Genomic DNA, 21,868 nt, shown 5'->3' with positions numbered 1-21,868 from the left:
TTATTTTTAGTGTCAGGATTCAATGTATAATACAATCATGACAATGGACAGCAATATTGCAATATAATAACAACAAATTTTTGTTTGCATAAATTTAGAAATACCAACATGTCCTCATTTTATTCAAAGTATTGATACGTAACAAAATTTCAGTAGTTTTGATACCTCCAGCTGACTTGTACAACAAACTTTTTTGACCGCATTACCAAAACTGATCATATGTGCACTTTAATTTGTAAATCTATATACACCATGACATACCCGCACAGTATTAATCAGCCATATTTGTTATGTCAGGAATCATTGTATTATACAATCATGACAATGGACAGCAAAATTGCAATATAATAACAAAAAAATTTGGTTTGCATAAATTTTAAGGATACCAGCATGTCCTCATTTTATTCAAAATATTGATACGTAACAAAATTTCAGTAGTTTTGATACCTCCAGCTGACTTGTACAACAAAATTATTTGACCACATTACCAAAACTGACCATATGTGAACTTTAAATTATAAATTTATATACCAGCATAATAAATCAGCCTTATTTTTAGTGACAGGATTCAATGTATAATACAATCATGACAATAAACAGCAATATTACAATATAATAACAACAAATTTTTGTTTGCATAAATTTAGGATACCAACATGTCCTCATTTTATTCAAAGTATTGATACGTAACAAAATTTCAGTAGTTTTGATACCTCCAGCTGACTTGTACAACAAACTTTTTTGACCGCATTACCAAAACTGATCATATGTGCACTTTAATTTGTAAATCTATATACACCATGACATACCCGCACAGTATTAATCAGCCATATTTGTTATGTCAGGAATCATTGTATTATACAATCATGACAATGGACAGCAAAATTGCAATATAATAACAAAAAAATTTGGTTTGCATAAATTTTAAGGATACCAGCATGTCCTCATTTTATTCAAAATATTGATACGTAACAAAATTTCAGTAGTTTTGATACCTCCAGCTGACTTGTACAACAAAATTATTTGACCACATTACCAAAACTGACCATATGTGAACTTTAAATTATCAATCTATATACCAGCATAGTAAATCAGCCTTATTTTTAATGTCAGGATTCAATGTATAATACAATCATGACAATGGACAGCAATATTGCAATATAATAACAACAAATTTTTGTTTGCATAAATTTAGGATACCAACATGTCCTCATTTTATTCAAAGTATTGATACGTAACAAAATTTCAGTAGTTTTGATACCTCCAGCTGACTTGTACAACAAACTTTTTTGACCGCATTACCAAAACTGATCATATGTGCACTTTAATTTGTAAATCTATATACACCATGACATACCCGCACAGTATTAATCAGCCATATTTGTTATGTCAGGAATCATTGTATTATACAATCATGACAATGGACAGCAAAATTGCAATATAATAACAAAAAATTTTGGTTCACATAAATTGAGGATGCTAGCATGTCCTCATTTTATTCAAAATATTGATACATAACAAAATTTCAGTAGTTTTGATACCTCCAGCTGACTTGTACAACAAAATTATTTGACAACATTACCAAAACTGACCATATGTGAACTTTAAATTATAAATCTATATACCAGCAAAATAAATCAGCCTTATTTTTAATGTCAGGATTCAATGTATAATTCAATCATGACAATGAACAGCAATATTGCAATATAATAACAACAATTTTTTGTTCGCCTAAATTAAGGGTGCCAGCATGTCCTCTTTTTATTCAAAAAATTGATACGTAACAAAATTTCAGTAGTTTTGATACCTCCTGCTGACTTGTACAACAAAATTATTTGACCGCATCCACCAAAACTGACCATATGTGAACTTTAAATTGTAAATTTATATACATGATATACAAGCATAGTAAATCAGCCTTATTTTTAATGTCAGAATTCAATGTATATACAATCATGACAATGGACAGCAATATTGCAATATAATAACAACAAATTTTTGTTCACATAAATTAAGGATACCAGCATGTCCTCATTTTATATTCAAAATATTGATATGTAACAAAATTTCAGTAGTTTTGATACCTCCAGCTGACTTGTACAACAAAATTATTTGACCACATTACCAAAACTGACCATATGTGAACTTTAAATTATAAATCTATATACCAGCATAATAAATCAGACTTATTTTTAGTGTCAGGATTCAATGTATAATACAATCATGACAATAAACAGCAATATTACAATATAATAACAACAAATTTTTGTTTGCATAAATTTAGGATACCAACATGTCCTCATTTTATTCAAAGTATTGATACGTAACAAAATTTCAGTAGTTTTGATACCTCCAGCTGACTTGTACAACAAACTTTTTTGACCGCATTACCAAAACTGATCATATGTGCACTTTAATTTGTAATTCTATATACACCATGACATACCCGCACAGTATTAATCAGCCATATTTGTTATGTCAGGAATCATTGTATTATACAATCATGACAATGGACAGCAAAATTGCAATATAATAACAAGAAATTTGGTTTGCATAAATTTTAAGGATACCAGCATGTCCTCATTTTATTCAAAATATTGATACGTAACAAAATTTCAGTAGTTTTGATACCTCCAGCTGACTTGTACAACAAAATTATTTGACCACATTACCAAAACTGACCATATGTGAACTTTAAATTATCAATCTATATACCAGCATAGTAAATCAGCCTTATTTTTAATGTCAGGATTCAATGTATAATACAATCATGACAATGGACAGCAATATTGCAATATAATAACAACAAATTTTTGTTTGCATAAATTTAGGATACCAACATGTCCTCATTTTATTCAAAGTATTGATACGTAACAAAATTTCAGTAGTTTTGATACCTCCAGCTGACTTGTACAACAAACTTTTTTGACCGCATTACCAAAACTGATCATATGTGCACTTTAATTTGTAAATCTATATACACCATGACATACCCGCACAGTATTAATCAGCCATATTTGTTATGTCAGGAATCATTGTATTATACAATCATGACAATGGACAGCAAAATTGCAATATAATAACAAAAAATTTTGGTTCACATAAATTTAGGATGCTAGCATGTCCTCATTTTATTCAAAATATTGATACATAACAAAATTTCAGTAGTTTTGATACCTCCAGCTGACTTGTACAACAAAATTATTTGACAACATTACCAAAACTGACCATATGTGAACTTTAAATTATAAATCTATATACCAGCAAAATAAATCAGCTTTATTTTTAATGTCAGGATTCAATGTATAATTCAATCATGACAATGAACAGCAATATTGCAATATAATAACAACAATTTTTTGTTCGCCTAAATTAAGGGTGCCAGCATGTCCTCTTTTTATTCAAAAAATTGATACGTAACAAAATTTCAGTAGTTTTGATACCTCCTGCTGACTTGTACAACAAAATTATTTGACCGCATCCACCAAAACTGACCATATGTGAACTTTAAATTGTAAATCTATATACCAGCATGGTAAATCAGCCTTATTTTTAGTGTCAGGATTCAATGTATAATACAATCATGACAATGGACAGCAATATTGCAATATAATAACAACAAATTTTTGTTCACATAAATTAAGGATACCAGCATGTCCTCATTTTATATTCAAAATATTGATATGTAACAAAATTTCAGTAGTTTTGATACCTCCAGCTGACTTGTACAACAAAATTATATGACCACATCCACCAAAACTGACCATATGTGAACTTTAAATTATAAATCTATATACCAGCATGGTAAATCAGCCTTATTTTTAGTGTCAGGATTCAATGTATAATACAATCATGACAATGGACAGCAATATTGCAATATAATAACAACAAATTTTTGTTTGCATAAATTTAGGATACCAACATGTCCTCATTTTATTCAAAGTATTGATATGTAACAAAATTTCAGTAGTTTTGATATCTCCAGCTGACTTGTACAACAAACTTTTTTGACCACATTACCAAAACTGACCATATGTGAACTTTAAATTATAAATCTATATACCAGCATAGTAAATCAGCCTTATTTTTAATGTCAGGATTCAATGTATAATACAATCATGACAATGGACAGCAATATTGCAATATAATAACAACAAATTTTTGTTCACATAAATTTAGGATACCAGCAAGTCCTCATTTTATTCAAAACATTGATACGTAACAAAATTTCAGTAGTTTTGATACCTCCTGCTGACTTGTACAACAAAATTATTTGACCGCATCCACCAAAACTGACCATATGTGAACTTTAAATTATAAATCTATATACATGATATACAAGCATAGTAAATCAGCCTTATTTTTAATGTCAGGTTTCAATGTATAATACAATCATGACAATGGACAGCAATATTGCAATATAATAACAACAATTTTTTGTTCGCCTAAATTAAGGGTGCCAGCATGTCCTCTTTTTATTCAAAAAATTGATACGTAACAAAATTTCAGTAGTTTTGATACCTCCTGCTGACTTGTACAACAAATTTATTTGACCGCATCCACCAAAACTGACCATATGTGAACTTTAAATTGTAAATCTATATACATGATATACAAGCATAGTAAATCAGCCTTATTTTTAATGTCAGGATTCAATGTATATACAATCATGACAATGGACAGCAATATTGCAATATAATAACAACAAATTTTTGTTCACATAAATTTAGGATACCAGCATGTCCTCATTTTATTCAAAATATTGATACGTAACAAAATTTCAGTAGTTTTGATACCTCCAGCTGACTTGTACAACAAAATTATTTGACCACATCCACCAAAACTGACCATATGTGAACTTTAAATTATAAATCTATATACCAGCATAATAAATCAGCCTTATTTTTAGTGTCAGGATTCAATGTATATACAATCATGACAATGGACAGCAATATTGCAATATAATAACAACAAATTTTTGTTTGCATAAATTTAGGAAACCAACATGTCCTCATTTTATTCAAAATATTGATACGTAACAAAATTTCCGTAGTTTTGATACCTCCAGCTGACTTGTACAACAAAATTATTTGACCACATTACCAAAACTGACCATATGTGAACTTTAAATTATAAATCTATATACCAGCATAATAAATCAGCCTTATTTTTAGTGTCAGGATTCAATGTATATACAATCATGACAATGGACAGCAATATTACAATATAATAACAACAAATTTTTGTTTGCATAAATTTAGGATACCAACATGTCCTCATTTTATTCAAAGTATTGATACGTAACAAAATTTCAGTAGTTTTGATACCTCCAGCTGACTTGTACAACAAACTTTTTTGACCGCATTACCAAAACTGATCATATGTGCACTTTAATTTGTAAATCTATATACACCATGACATACCCGCACAGTATTAATCAGCCATATTTGTTATGTCAGGAATCATTGTATTATACAATCATGACAATGGACAGCAAAATTGCAATATAGTAACCAAAAAATTTGGTTTGCATAAATTTTAAGGATACCAGCATGTCCTCATTTTATTCAAAATATTGATACGTAACAAAATTTCAGTAGTTTTGATACCTCCAGCTGACTTGTACAACAAAATTATTTGACCACATTACCAAAACTGACCATATGTGAACTTTAAATTATAAATCTATATACCAGCATAGTAAATCAGCCTTATTTTTAATGTCAGGATTCAATGTATAATACAATCATGACAATGGACAGCAATATTGCAATATAATAACAACAAATTTTTGTTTGCATAAATTTAGGATACCAACATGTCCTCATTTTATTCAAAGTATTGATACGTAACAAAATTTCAGTAGTTTTGATACCTCCAGCTGACTTGTACAACAAACTTTTTTGACCGCATTACCAAAACCGATCATATGTGCACTTTAATTTGTAAATCTATATACACCATGACATACCCGCACAGTATTAATCAGCCATATTTGTTATGTCAGGAATCATTGTATTATACAATCATGACAATGGACAGCAAAATTGCAATATAATAACAAAAAATTTTGGTTCGCATAAATTTAGGATGCCAGCATGTCCTCATTTTATTCAAAATATTGATATGTAACAAAATTTCAGTAGTTTTGATACCTCCAGCTCACTTGTACAACAAAATTATTTGACCACATTACCAAAACTGACCATATGTGAACTTTAAATTATAAATCCATATACCAGCAAAATAAATCAGCCTTATTTTTAATGTCAGGATTCAATGTATAATTCAATCATGACAATGAACAGCAATATTGCAATATAATAACAACAATTTTTTGTTCACCTAAATTAAGGGTGCCAGCATGTCCTCTTTTTATTCAAAAAATTGATACGTAACAAAATTTCAGTAGTTTTGATACCTCCTGCTGACTTGTACAACAAAATTATTTGACCGCATCCACCAAAACTGACCATATGTGAACTTTAAATTGTAAATCTATATACATGATATACAAGCATAGTAAATCAGCCTTATTTTTAATGTCAGGATTCAATGTATATACAATCATGACAATGGACAGCAATATTGCAATATAATAACAACAAATTTTTGTTCACATAAATTAAGGATACCAGCATGTCCTCATTTTATATTCAAAATATTGATATGTAACAAAATTTCAGTAGTTTTGATACCTCCAGCTGACTTGTACAACAAAATTATTTGACCACATCCACCAAAACTGACCATATGTGAACTTTAAATTATAAATCTATATACCAGCATGGTAAATCAGCCTTATTTTTAGTGTCAGGATTCAATGTATATACAATCATGACAATGGACAGCAATATTGCAATATAATAACAACAAATTTTTGTTTGCATAAATTTAGGATACCAACATGTCCTCATTTTATTCAAAGTATTGATATGTAAAAAAATTTCAGTAGTTTTGATACCTCCAGCTGACTTGTACAACAAAATTATTTGACCACATTACCAAAACTGACCATATGTGAACTTTAAATTATAAATCTATATACCAGCATAGTAAATCAGCCTTATTTTTAATGTCAGGATTCAATGTATAATACAATCATGACAATGGACAGCAATATTGCAATATAATAACAACAAATTTTTGTTCACATAAATTTAGGATACCAGCATGTCCTCATTTTATTCAAAATATTGATACGTAACAAAATTTCAGTAGTTTTGATACCTCCTGCTGACTTGTACAACAAAATTATTTGACCGCATCCACCAAAACTGACCATATGTGAACTTTAAATTGTAAATCTATATACATGATATACAAGCATAGTAAATCAGCCTTATTTTTAATGTCAGGTTTCAATGTATAATACAATCATGACAATGGACAGCAATATTGCAATATAATAACAACAAATTTTTGTTCACATCAATTTAGAATTCCAGCATGTCCTCATTTTATTCAAAATATTGATACGTAACAAAATTTCAGTAGTTTTGATACCTCCTGCTGACTTGTACAACAAAATTATTTGACCGCATCCACCAAACTAAATAACTAAACTAGATGTTAAGACATCTTGTGGTTCTGACAATATAGGTCCAAAGATTTTAAAACTGAGTGCTCCTTTCATAGCATCTTCCTTAACATACATTTTTAATCGAATGATTGATACTGGTATTTATCCATCTGTTTTAAAAAATGCCAAAGTAGCTCCAATTTTCAAATCAGGTGACAAAAATGTAGCTAGCAATTATAGACCAATATCTGTTTTGCCAACATTATCAAAATTAATAGAGAGACATGTATCTAAACATCTGTATAAATATTTGACAAAGTTTGATATTTTACACCCTTCTCAGTCTGGTTTTAGACCCAACCATTCATGTCAAACTGCCCTCATTAATATTATTGATAAATGGCTACATGAAATGAATAATGGAAATATCAATTTGGCAGTCCTCTTGGATTTTAAGAAAGCTTTTGATGTTGTTGATCATGAAATTCTATGTAAAAAACTTCTAATTTATGGCTTCCATGAAGATACTGTTGATTTTTTTAAATCATATTTGAGTGAAAGAACACAGCAAGTACATATAAATAATCAGTTTTCTGAAAAAAAGTTTATAAATTTTGGTGTTCCACAGGGCTCAATACTTGGTCCAATTTTGTTTGTTTTGTTTATAAATGACCTTCCATTACACATCAAAAACTGCCATACAGACCTGTATGCTGATGACACAACTATGCATACATCAGGAAAGACTATTGCTGATATGCAATTAAAAGTACAGGATGATCTCCAATGTGTTGAAAAATGGTGTCATGAAAATAGCATGTTCATAAATTCGGAAAAGACGAAATGTATGGTTATAGGTACAAGACAAAGGCTGCGTTTAAATCAAGCAGAACCAGTACTAACTATTGAAAATAATATTCTTAAAAAATCGTCAATTGAAAAACTTTTAGGTGTTAGAATTGACTCTAATCTGTCCTGGACAGGCCATATTAATTACTTATGTTCATCAATTTCATCTAGACTTTTTTTACTCTCTAAAATCAAGAAATTTCTAAATATTGATCTAAGAAAATTATTTTATAATGGGTATATTCTCCCACTGATAGATTATTGTTGTATTATTTGGAGTGGTTGTGCTAAAAATGAGCTAGTCAGAATAATAAAATTGCAGAAAAGGGCTGCAAGAATTATTTTAGATGCTGATCCACTTTCATCATCAGCTCCACTGTTTAAACAGCTTGAATGGATGACAGTAGAGAACAGAATCTCATACCACAAATCAGTTTTGATGCAGAAATGCCTTAAAAATGAAGCCCCTGTATATCTCACCGAAAAATTTAAAGAAATGCCAGAAATAAAGCAATATTGTTTGAGAAATGCCTCTTGCAAAAATTTACAAATTCCAAAAGCCAAAACAGAGCTTTATAAAAAATCTTTTATATATTCAGGATCTATTTTATGGAATAATTTACCAATATCCCTGAAAAAATCAACATCAAGTACAAAAATTAAGCTCATTCAAAAAAGATTTAAAAAATTACTGGTTGGAACATTAAGAAGCTGTGTTTTTTATATGCATAATTATTTTCACACACTTACTCAAACTTGTTATTGTTGATGTTATTACTATAAATATATGTCATATGTGAATTTGTAATGTTTACCTGTTGTGAAAATTGTATACTTCATGACAATTTTTTATTTCATTATTCATGTATGTGTGTCTGTTTGATATTTTGTAATTGTTTGTATTATTTCATTGTATTTCATGAGGGCCTCAGGGAAGATTAGCTTTATAGCTAACTGTGTAACCCTCTTTAAATAAAGAATTATTATTATTATTATTATTACCAAAACTGACCATATTTTCACTTTAATTTGAAAATCTATATACCCGCATAGTAAATCAGCCAAATTTTTTATGTCAGGATTAAATGTATAATACAATCATGACAATGGACAGCAATATTGCAATATAATAACAAAAAATTTTGATTCGCATAAATTTAAGATACCAGCATGTCCTCATTTTATCATTGTTTATTCAAAATATTGATATATATGAAACAAAATTTCAGTAGTTTTGATACCTCCAGCTGACTTGTACAACAAAATTATTTGACCGCATTACCAAAACTGACCATATGTGCATTTTAATTTGTAAATCTATATACACCATGTACACCATGAAGTACCTGGATAGTATTAATCAGACAGATTTTTTATGTCAGGAATCACTGTATAATATAATCATGACAATGGACAGCAATATTGCAATTTAATAACAACAAATTTTTGTTCGCATAAATTTAGGATACCAGCGTGTCCTCCTTTTATTCAAAATATTGATACGTAACAAAATTTCAGTAGTTTTAATACCTCATGCTGACTTGGAAAAACAAAACTATTTGACCAAAACTGATCATATGTGCACTTTTATTTGCAAATCTATATACCCGCATACCATTGTACCGAGCGCCTTAATGTCTTCTCCTGGCGCTCTTGTTCACATTTAATTTTAGGAGGACCGTAACACAAATGTACACATAATCAATAATATTGGAAAACTATCAATGCAAAAAATATTCTAAATAAATTGAGAATGTCAGAATTTCATCTCTTTATTCATAATAACAGTCACATCATATATAGGAGTTCATGATGGTGTACGTGTAAAACAAAACTATTATGCCACATCATCAAAGTATAAACACTGACATGTCTGAATTCATTTGTACTATTTACAATGATTTAACAAAAAATAGTATACGAGGTTCTCTTCTTGGAATCTATTATGTCGGTTGATTGATTTTGTTTAGAGTTAAACGTCAAGTGGCAACTATTTCATTAAAGTGCGCATTGAGTATAATTTTAGGACGTCCCATATAAATATCGGCAATGACAAATCTCTCGATAAATCTGACGAATTTGACGAGATTGTTGAAAGTTTTACCATACCGTATGCTTACGGACACTGTACAATTTCTGTTAGAATATTCTGCGGGAAACAGAATAGTAAATCCAATGCAAACAAGTTGAATATCAATGAAATATCCATGCAAGTATAAATTAAATTTATGCATAAAGTAAAATTTAGGAAGGGACACTGTACAATTTCTGTTAGAATATTCTGCGGGAAACAGAATAGTAAATCCAATGCAAACAAGTTGAATATCAATGAAATATCCAGGCAAGTATAAATTTATGCATAAAGTAAAATTTAGGAAGGGACAGGTAAACAACGGGGAACGAAGTAACGTAGACAATGTTGCCGGTATCCCGTGATATAAGAATATTGTTCCGATGCGTTGGATAACCTTTCTTTCCGCCTTCTAATAAAAAAAAACTATATAAGAATACATGTATCTCAAATAAAAGAGAGCATAGTGGATGCACTAGTGTTGTAACACGTGTTAGTATTGGTGGTATTGAAGAATCCTCATATGATTACTTTCCAATATCAGACTACAATGTATACAGGAAAGATCGTCCACCAAATAAAAAAATCAAAGTCATGCATGGTGGTGTCCTAATTGCCATATCAAAAGACATCATATCTGATGAAATCTCAGAACTTCAAACAAACTGTGAAAATGTATGGGCTGAATTAAATATAGCCAACTCCAGAAAATTAATTCTTGGTTGCTACTACAGACCACCTTCAGACACAGGTTCTTCACTTGAAGAACTTAATACATCTCTAAGCCGTACAAATGGGAACTCAAAAGCTACTATAATCTAAGGGAGGATTTCAACCTTGGTCATATAGACTGGCAAATACCATCAGTAATTCCTGGAAAGCCAGATAACAAACAACACCAAATTTTAATTGACATAATAAATGACCACTCCCTGGAGCAAATAGTAGACAAACCAACAAGAGGTGAAAGAATACTCGATCTTATCTTAACAAATGCACCAAACATAAAAAATAAACTGGAATTAATGCCACCTATTGGTAATGCAGATCATGACATCGTATTCACTGAATGTTCAATATCACTGAAAAGGAACAAAAAACCAGCAAGACAAATTTGCCAATTCAAAAAAGCAAACTAGGAAAACATTCAATCAGACATACAAGTACTAGAAGGAAAGATTAAAACTATATACAATACAAGTAACACCAATGAACTTTGGCAAACATTCAAAGAAGACCTTATAAAGACAATCAGTACTAACATACCACAAAAACAAATAACACATACAATGAAATTGCCTTGGATCACAGACCAACTAAGAATCAAAATAAATAAAACTAAACGTCTGCACAAAAAATAAAAAATAAATCATCATCTGCAAATTAGATACAGACACATGAAAAAAACATTGCAGGCAGATATGCGTTCAGCCTATTGGCATTATATTGAAAACATGATCCTAGACCTCCCAATTGATGAACTTGGAACCACCAACAAAAAGCACACACCAAAAACTTGTTCTCATATATCAAGAGCATGAGAAATGATAATTCAGGTGTAGCTGCACTAAAAAAGGATGGATTGCTCGTAACAAACACCAAAGATAAGGCAAATATCCTCAACCAGCAATTTCAAAAGGCATTCTCTGCTGAATCATCTGCAGATCCAATACCAGTAAAACACTTATCATCACATCCATAAATGAATGAAATTAAAATATCAGAAAAGGGCGTCAACAAACTTCTTCACAACATTAATCCGAATAAAGCCACAGGCCCTGATGAACTATGTGGGAAGGTATTAAAGGAAATGAAAGATCATCTCAGTCCTATCATCACACTCATCTTTCAAAAATCTATCAACACTCATAAAATACCTACAGACTGGAAACATGCAAATGTCTGTCATGCATTCAAAAAAGGCGACAAAAACAATGCCATAAATTACAGGCCAATTTCACTAACATGTATACTTTGCCAAATAATGGAGCATATCATAGCTAGTCAAGTAATGGAACATCTTGAAAAAAACAATATTTTATATGATTTACAACATGGCTTCCAATCAAAACGCTCTTGTGAGACACAACTATTATCTTTCATTCAGGACCTTGCAAGAGACAACAATATTAACATACAAACTGATGTCGTTGTGATGGACTTTGCCAAAGCTTTTGACAAAGTCCCTCACAAAAGATTACTTTACAAATTAAAATACTACGGCAAGACAATAATACCTTGGAATGGATTGGTGACTTTTTACACAACCGTACACAAACAGTCATGCTAGATGGAGAACAATCAGAAAAAATTGGGGTAACATCTGGGGTGCCACAAGGCACTGTCCTTGGCCCAATTTTATTCCTCATTTACATAAACGATTTCCCAGAATATTTACATCACAGCACCTTAAGATTATTTGCCGATGACAGCATCATCTATAGAAACATCAAAAACACAGATGATGCTGCCAAACTACAACAGGATTTAAATTCAGCGGCACAATGGGAAAAAGACTGGTTAATGTCATTCCATCCAGACAAATGTTCCATACTAAGAATTACACAAAAAAAGAAACCAGTCAACCATAACTACATCCTGCATGGTCACATCCTCAAAACTGAAACAGCTACAAAATATTTAGGCATAACCATCCAATCTGATCTAAAATGGAATAAACACATCAATAACGTAACAGCTAATGCAAACAGACAACTGAATTTTCTCAAACGTAACCTTAAAGTTTCATTCCAAAAAATCAAAGAAAGGGCATACATGTCATTAGTTAGACCTAAGCTTGAGTACAGTTCTTGCGTCTGGGACCCTCACACCAAAAGTCAAATCAACCAAATTGACATGGTCCAACGCAGAGCTGCTCGCTACACATGTAATAAATATCACAATACCAGCTCTGTCTCAAACATGCTTGATCACCTACAATGGCCTACATTAGAACTGAGACGTATACAAACAAGACTAGTGGTATTCTATAAGATCATACACCAACACATAGCAATTTACCCTAAAGATCTTCTTGTTAAATCAGACAGTAGAACAAGATATAAACATACAAACCACTTTAAACAAATTCAAACAAATAAAGATTCATACAAGTTTTCATTTTATCCACATACAATAGTACAATGGAACCTACTTCCTACATCAGCAATCCTTTGTACAACAGTCGACGGCTTCAAAGAGCAGATTTCTATATCTGCTCTTTCACAAATATTCTAAAAAATATTTAACATGTACATAGTTTTAACAAGAAATATACATAGGATAACAATCCACAAAAAAAATAATTAAATCACTGTTATATTTTTACTTTATTTATTTTTCTAAGCACCAATGCAATGTAACGTAATATTACTGCAAATTTATTTATTTTTAATTGTAAATAAGCCACGCATGCAACGGCACGTACTAGTCAAAGTTGTGACTGAGTGCGGAAATATGAAGATAGATAGATAGGGTGATCTAAGTGAAGAATTATGCAACGAACAAAGGCACTCTTTATAACGATTCTCACGGCCATACTACTGGTCATTTATATAGTCAATCCAGAGACGTCTGGTGATCAATATCAGGTATATGGATCCACACATGCTCAGTGCGTCGGAAGCAATGATGGAATAACATCAGAAGTAACCAAAAGGAGAAACGAACTATCTAGACAATTAAATGATATGAGCAAAAAACTAGGACAAATAGAATGAGAGAGACAACACGTTAACAAAAATGGTGGATGGTGCAGGCGTTTAAGTTTGGAAGCAACTGGAGAACATAAAACCGATTTCAAACTTGTAAAGGGTTTATCGCGATTCCTTGAAGGGAAAAACGTATGTAGCTTTGGGGATGGACCCGGTATTTACAAGCGTGAAACACTCAAATTAGGACAAGTCAAATCCTACGATGCATATGACGGAGCGCCATTTTGTGAGGAAACGAGTGAAGGGAGAGTTCAATATATGGATCTAACTATTGCACAATATGGAATACCTCTTTATGACTGGATTGTGTCGTTAGAAGTTGCCGAACATATACCTCAACAGTATGAGAGTGTTTATTTAGATAATATATTTAGACATGCTCGGGAGGGTATAATATTAAGTTGGGCTGTGCCAGGGCAGGGCGGAATGAGTCATATTAATAATAAACCCACTAGTTATGTTTGTCAAAGACGAGGAGCTATCAAAACTGTTAAGGAAATCTGCATCGCTATGGTGGTTACAGCAAAATACAAATGTTTATAAACGAGTTGATTTTCTGAAGTTTAAAAATGAGACTTATATGAGACAGTACTATACGTAGAAATAATTCATCAATCAATTTAGAAAAAAAATAATATATTCTTATACTTTTTTAAAGAATATTGTCTGCTTTAAATTATTTAAACGACAAAGACTGCTAGAATTTGTGTATACAAAATTTCGAAATTTAGTGTCATATATATTTTAAGGTAACATGGCGCGATAAACGGGACAATACCATTGGCCGAAATTACCTCAGAAAAACGATGAGATATAACAGTTTTAGGACAATATTTCATAGAAGAATGACAAAATGTTAGTCAAACACGTACTTGGTGCTTTTTGTATATAAATTGAAAGTAGTAAAAAAATAAAAAAATAAAATAAAAGAGACCATTTGTATAATATCTAGTAGAGTCTAGCGAGTAAATAATAAATGATATCTGTGGAAAAACAATGCGAATGTTGTTTACATATTTTAATGAAAGCTCATGCAATTCTGATATGAAAACTCTTATAACGATAATCTGTCATAAGCAGACCTGTCCTCATGTCTGGTCAATAGCAGACATGTCCACAGGTCTGGTCAAAAGCAGACCTGTCCTCAGGTCTGGTCAGGAGCAGACCTGTCCACAAGTCTGGTCTGAGGCAGACCTGTCCTCAGGACTGGTCAAAAGCAGACTTGTCCACAGGTCTGGTCTGGGGCAGACCTGTTCAGGACTGGTCAAAAGCAGACTTGTCCACAGGTCTGGTCTGGAGCAGACTTGTCGATAGGTCTGCAGCAGTCCTAAAAAAGCAGACCGTAGGTCTGGTCCACCAACGACGAAGTTAACTTGCTTGACTGCTTAAAAATTCCCAAGTTAACTTAGAAAGCAGTCAACAAGTTAACTCTAAGTTAACTTTTGTCAAGGTTAGGACCGCACCCATCTGTACATTGTAAGGGTGAAACAAACAATTTTTTTTTCTCAGGGTCAAAAACAAACTATTTTTTTCTCCAAAAACAGGAAACAAACCTCATGACTTTACATATTTCAAATCTGCAGTTTCTTGGGAAAATGATTATTTATAATTACTATATCAGTATTACATATGTATAGTAATATACATGTATCTATGCAATGGGGGAAAAGCCTTAAGGGGGTGACCATTTGCTTTTCCAGGTGGTGGGAAGTCGAAGAGAATCCTCGTGTGTAACTGTTTGTACTAGTACTTGTCTGTCCTAGGTACTTTACTTTTATATCCATTCAACAGTAGGCCTATCTGTTCATCATTTTTTTGGTTCTTTTGTTTAATGTAAATTATTTGAATGAAGTATGTAAAAGTTTGTTACCAACTTTTTTTGATAAATCGCATAAACCATAACATTGGAGACCTATAGTAGGATTTTTTTCTGGATTGACTATTTACTTATCTGCATTCATTGCATCATATGCTTTTATTTTTAAACATATTTCACTTTTGCACACAGACTATTCCTTTTCAGGTCGTTTTGTGTCATGTTATTTAGGGGTCTTTTATATACATGTAGCTTACTCTACTTTATTGGTTCTGCTAAAATAAATGTTGAAGGCTGTCCGAGATCTATATTTAGTCTTTTAGTATCTGGTGAGTAGTTGTCTCATTGGCAATTATACCCAAACTTCTGATTTTCATATATGAACTGTAATCAAGCCTTAAGTAGGCAAACTGAAAGGGAACTGTAGTGCCTATAGTCAATAGCTTATTACAAAAAATTGTTCCACTTTAAAAAAAATCAATGAAGTATTTCAAATGATACAATGTAGCTAGCTATATGGAATATGATTTGTATGTTGTGCATCTCTTTTCTCCTTTAAGTCACAGGGTTGTTTATATCATACATTTGTAACTGGTGGTAGGATGAATACATGTAGTAATGCAGTGTTAAATACTGATTCCCCTCTCCCTAAATTGATAGAGATAAAATAATTAAAATTCTTTCACTAAATCTCAATAATAGGGCAAAGTGAAGGAAATCAATCTAAGCACACGAATTGGTTCTGCTCTGTCAGACATGTTTTCTGCTCTTTCATTGGGTTGTCTCTTTAACACCTTGCCCATTTCCATTTTCAATTTAATAGATTATTTAAGTTTGCGATATGTGATTAATATCCAAAAGTGAGCTTATTTGATCAAATTCATCCTTGTGATTCAACTCTTTAATAGAGATTTACAACACATGTGTAAAAGGTAATAGTCTTATTTACCATGAAAAAAGTCAAATAATTCTGGAATGGTAAAACTTTAATTAGCCAAAAGGTAAAAGTGAGATTTCTTTAAATTACATGCATGCAAAATAAAAGTGAAACACTTGAGTCCAGGGGGATGATATATTCGTTTTTCAGAAGTATACAATACAAGAGTGCACACGCTTGATATGTCTCGCTTTTTCTTTACCTATCATTGATATTATATTGATAGACCTAAATATAAAGCTTTATTACAACTGTCACACAAACTTAACATTAACCAAGTAAACTAAACATTGACCAATGAACCATGCAAATGAGGTCGAGGTCAAATGAACTGTTACAGGCAGTCATGTACAAAAAAACAAAAAACAAATCTTCCATACAACAAATATAGTTGACTCATAGTTTAAGAAAACAGACCAAAACAAAACAAAAACTCAACATTGGGCAATGAACTGTGAAATACGTCAAGTTCAAATAAAACCTGTGTGACTGACATATAGATCATAAAATATTTCCATACACCAAATATAGTTGACCAATTGCATATAGTATTAGAAAAAAAGACCAAAAATCAAAAACTTAACTTTTACCACTGAACCATGAAAATGAGGTCAAGGTTAGATGACACCTGCCAGCTAGACATGAACACCTTACAATCATTCCGTACACCAAATACAGTAGACCTATTGTATACAGTATAAGAAAAACAGACCAAAACACAAAAACTAAACTACATGTACATGTATAACCACTGAACGAAGAAAATAAGATCAAGGTCAGATGACACCTGCAAGTTGGACATGTACACCTTAGTCCTTCCATACACCAAATATCCTAGACCTATTGCTTATAAATGTAGTATCTGATATATATACTTGACCACCAAAACTTAACCTTGTTCATTGATCCATGAAATGAGGACAGGTGAAAACTGTCTGACGGGCATGAGGACCTTGCAAGGTATGACATACCAAATATAGTTACAATGTATCCTATTACTTATAATGAGAGAGAATTTAACATTACAAAAAATCTTATCTTTTCAAAAAGTCACTGTTCCATGAAAATGAGGTCAAGGACATTGGACATGTGACTGACAGAAACTTCTTAACATGAGGCATCTATATACCAAGGATGAATCGTCTAGGTCTTCAACCTTTTAAAATATAAACCTTTTCAGTAGTTACCTAACCCCACTTCCATAGCGGCCGGATCACTATCCCTTTGTAGAGCTTTCTGCAACAAAAGTTGCAGGCTCGACAAAAATGAGGAATCTTATTAATTATACAACAGTGATATTGCTTTGAAACTTTTTTTTTTCATGAACAAAACTGAGTCAATAATCTGATTTTTTTTACTAAATATGGTGACATTTCACTTGTGCACATTTTAACGTTGATGAATCTTGCATATTTCAAAATCCTCTTTTTACTACACATTGAGCCCATAGTCAGCTTAAGTTTCATTTGTTCAATCCTGCATAAGTTCAACAAAAATATCTGCTAATAAACAATTGAACCACATGTTTACCATTCTTTACATGAATATATCTTATTTTCATTTTCATTTTCATATACATTGCTGATTCCAGGTATCAAAATTTTCATCCTCCAGTAAAAATTTTCTCCTGACCATGCTGACAGTGTACTGAAAAAAAATAATATTTTGTTATTAAATCAAGTTTGTTGATTCAATTGAAAAGTAATGATAAATGATAATTTTAATATATTATATGTCATTGTTATATGGGCATTTTTTATCCATATGTGATCTAACATTCTCATGGATATGATGCACATCATATGCATGTAAGAGTTAATTCCCTTATATTGTTTTAAATCTTTATTAATGAGTTTCAAATTACTGTACCCTTCATTCTGGAAATTAGGTTTTAAATCCAAATGAAACTATCTTGATATTAAACAGCATAGATAATACATATTTTATAAAATCTTTAAACTATAAACAGTATACCATTTGGCCTTAAAGTCTGTGTATGATTCTTTTGACCTATAAACTATAAATTTTAACTTCCATTTAAAATTTATTCCATTGGCAATTTTCTTGTCTGACTGTTAAATGTAAATCGTGTTAATTCATATTTGTCTATCATGTTTTGTTTCATATTTGTGGGATTGAAATCATAGCCATTGTAAAATAACCAACTGGTGCTACCCTGAACAGACACATTTGGATTACTTACCTTTAATCATGTTAATATATTCTAGTCATATTGTTTTCTATTTTAAACAAAATAGTTTTGCTTTCAACATTACTCGTCTTTGACATTCCATTTGATTACTGTTTTCTTGATGTATATATGTGCATATTCTGATAGTGTTTTTTGTTGATACATGTATATATAAAAGTCCTCTGTATTGAATTTTTTATTCATAGTGAACATTTTTCTCGATCCTGTTAATATAAAGCAAATGTACATACAATTACTAAATCTATAATACTAAATTATTCAAAGCCAAATTTAATTAATTTTGCATTGTTATTATCAACACATGAATACAAACTTGCCAATTAAATTACCAAGAAAAAACATATTTTCTTGCTCCAATGAAGACCCATCGGTGGCTTTCGACTGTTGTCTGCTCTTTGGTTGTGTTGGGTTGCTGTTTCTTTGACACATTACCCATTTCCATTCTCAATTTTATATATCTACAGATCTATTATTATAAATTTCTGCTCAATACAAAAGTTACAGGCAAAGAAAAGATGTATTATAAAAGTGTACATAAATATATGCAAGCTGATTTTTTTTACATTTTCAGGGCACTCACAACCTAGTTTTAATTTGAATCCACTGTCATAACACTATTTATTTGATAATTTTATGATATTAATCAAGTTGCAGTACATTTTTTAAAAGTAATTAATATTGTCAATGGATTATTATTTCTAAGTAGCATGATTGGTATGATCATGATGATCAGTTGTATAAATATATATGACTATCTAACCTATAGGAATAATATAACATAACGGATATAAACAATCTGTACCGGCATATCAAATTTGTAATAATTCGTGGTCATGAGATACATGTATAAGCTCTGAAATGGGTGGGTGATTCAGTGGTTAATTTCAATGTGTAAATTTCTTTTAAAATATGAGATGTGAATTTAGAGGATGTATGGCTATCTACTTTTTTGTTAGCAAATCCATAAATTTTCATAAGTGGGGGCCACCTGACCGACATAATAGGGGGCCCGCTCCAGCCACACTTCAGTGATTCCCTATATAAACAACCAAAATTTTTCTCAAAAGGGGGAGACAAGCCCCCACCCCCCCTTTTATCCGCCTATAGGGTGTACTTTTGAGTTGAACCCGAGACGTTCATCAAAATTCGTGGTGCCTAAGTAGCCTATATTTTTGCAATTTTAAGGGCCTTGAAAATTACATTGTGTAACCCCCCCCCCCCCCCCACCCTTTTTCGAGAACTTGCAATCGGCATGAAAAGTTATCATACCTGCTTTCGAATTTGATTCATTTTGGTCAGTATTTTCAGCAGATAGAGATTTACAATGTTCTATTATCTGAGCAAAAAGGGAAAGCGTGAATATTTTCCATGGAGATCGTGAAGAACACCTTGACCAGTTTACAAAACGGATGTTGATAACTTGTTTGGATATAATATTTCCGGAGACAAGTGCGGATACCTTAGACCGAAATCCGAATGTTATTCACCAGTAAATAGTTGATTCAATACTAGTTTATTATAAGGAAATGATGAAATGATGATATATATTGGATTTCAATTTTCATGTTTGATATAATTTTTCATTTTATTTTTGCCGTTTAAATCATTTTTTGGAGCCGACTTATTTGATGGTAATTAACTGAAATATCTGGAATAAACCTTTACCTTTTGTGTTGTTTAGCATACAGATTAAACATCCAAGAATGTCATTAATGCAACTTTTCAGCATGGAATGCCAAATCCAACGTCAAATAATGGCCGCCATTACGTGTTGACAACGTCGTCTAGTGAACCGTATCACTGAGCGGCGAAATCCTTACTCAGGCGCTTCCGGTTGTTCTACTGTATGTCGAGCTTTCTGCAACTCAAGTTGCAGGCTAGACAAAAACTATAATTTCAAAATGTTTGTTATGATTATGAATACTGCAATTGTTTAAGTATGGAGAAAATACTTCACATTTTAATAATAATGGTTTTATGACTTCAGACTTTATGTCCTGTCAAATTACAAAATAATCATTTATTGAATATACACAACTTGTAAAAGTGAACTATGGAATTACGAAGAAAAAAACTATTCCTAGACATATGCGTCAATGTGAATGCTATAATATAGGTTGTGTTGCGCTACTTGGAACTGACATATTTGCAAGATACATATCAAAGTATACAAAATATGGAGTTAACGACATTACAATTTTATTCTTGTATTACCAGAGGTTCTCTATATATATATTTACCATCACGAATAACCGTCAACTATATTATAACTGAAAAATGTAATTATACATTTTAGGCAAGAGTAAGGCTACGCGCAATATTGAATACTAGTTCAACAATTTCAGATGGTGACAAAGAAAAGCTGTTCACTAATTTGACGAACAATGATAAATAAATATATATATATATATATATGTATCGGGAGAGAGAAAGAACGTCAGTTGATACGATTCTGGTGACGATTCAGTTTGTTGAAAAGAAAGTAAACTTATGTGTAGGTCCGATTATTTGACAAATTGGTTTAAACATTGGATAAGGAGTTCAAGGGTAAACATAGTAGTAAGACGGTAGGTGCAGCTCTAAAACAAAGAGCTGCAACAAAAGAGGTAATTACAGAGAAACCATCAAGATCACCATCCTTTCCTACTCAGCCATTTGAAGTCTTTAGTTTGTTAACTTGGTCCATATTTTGACAGGACATCAAGGTGTTTACTTAATGTATAACTTTCTTTTATTAATCGGTTTATT

At 31.4% G+C, this 21,868-nt stretch overlaps 1 long non-coding RNA gene across 1 annotated transcript; it reads right to left on the bottom strand.

The window, feature by feature from the left end:
- Positions 1 to 18,244: 18,244 nt before the first annotated feature.
- Positions 18,245 to 19,326, bottom strand: LOC134719696 (uncharacterized). The gene is made up of 2 exons (XR_010107667.1): positions 19,112 to 19,326; positions 18,245 to 18,555 (listed from the first exon to the last, which is right to left on the bottom strand). It is a non-coding gene; the product is annotated as an uncharacterized LOC134719696 (long non-coding RNA).
- Between the last annotated feature and the right edge of the window lie 2,542 nt (positions 19,327 to 21,868).

Source organism: Mytilus trossulus, chromosome 5, assembly GCF_036588685.1.
Source record: "Mytilus trossulus isolate FHL-02 chromosome 5, PNRI_Mtr1.1.1.hap1, whole genome shotgun sequence".
Taxonomy (NCBI): Eukaryota; Metazoa; Mollusca; class Bivalvia; order Mytilida; family Mytilidae; genus Mytilus; species Mytilus trossulus.
This window is presented reverse-complemented; position numbering and strand designations above follow the sequence as displayed.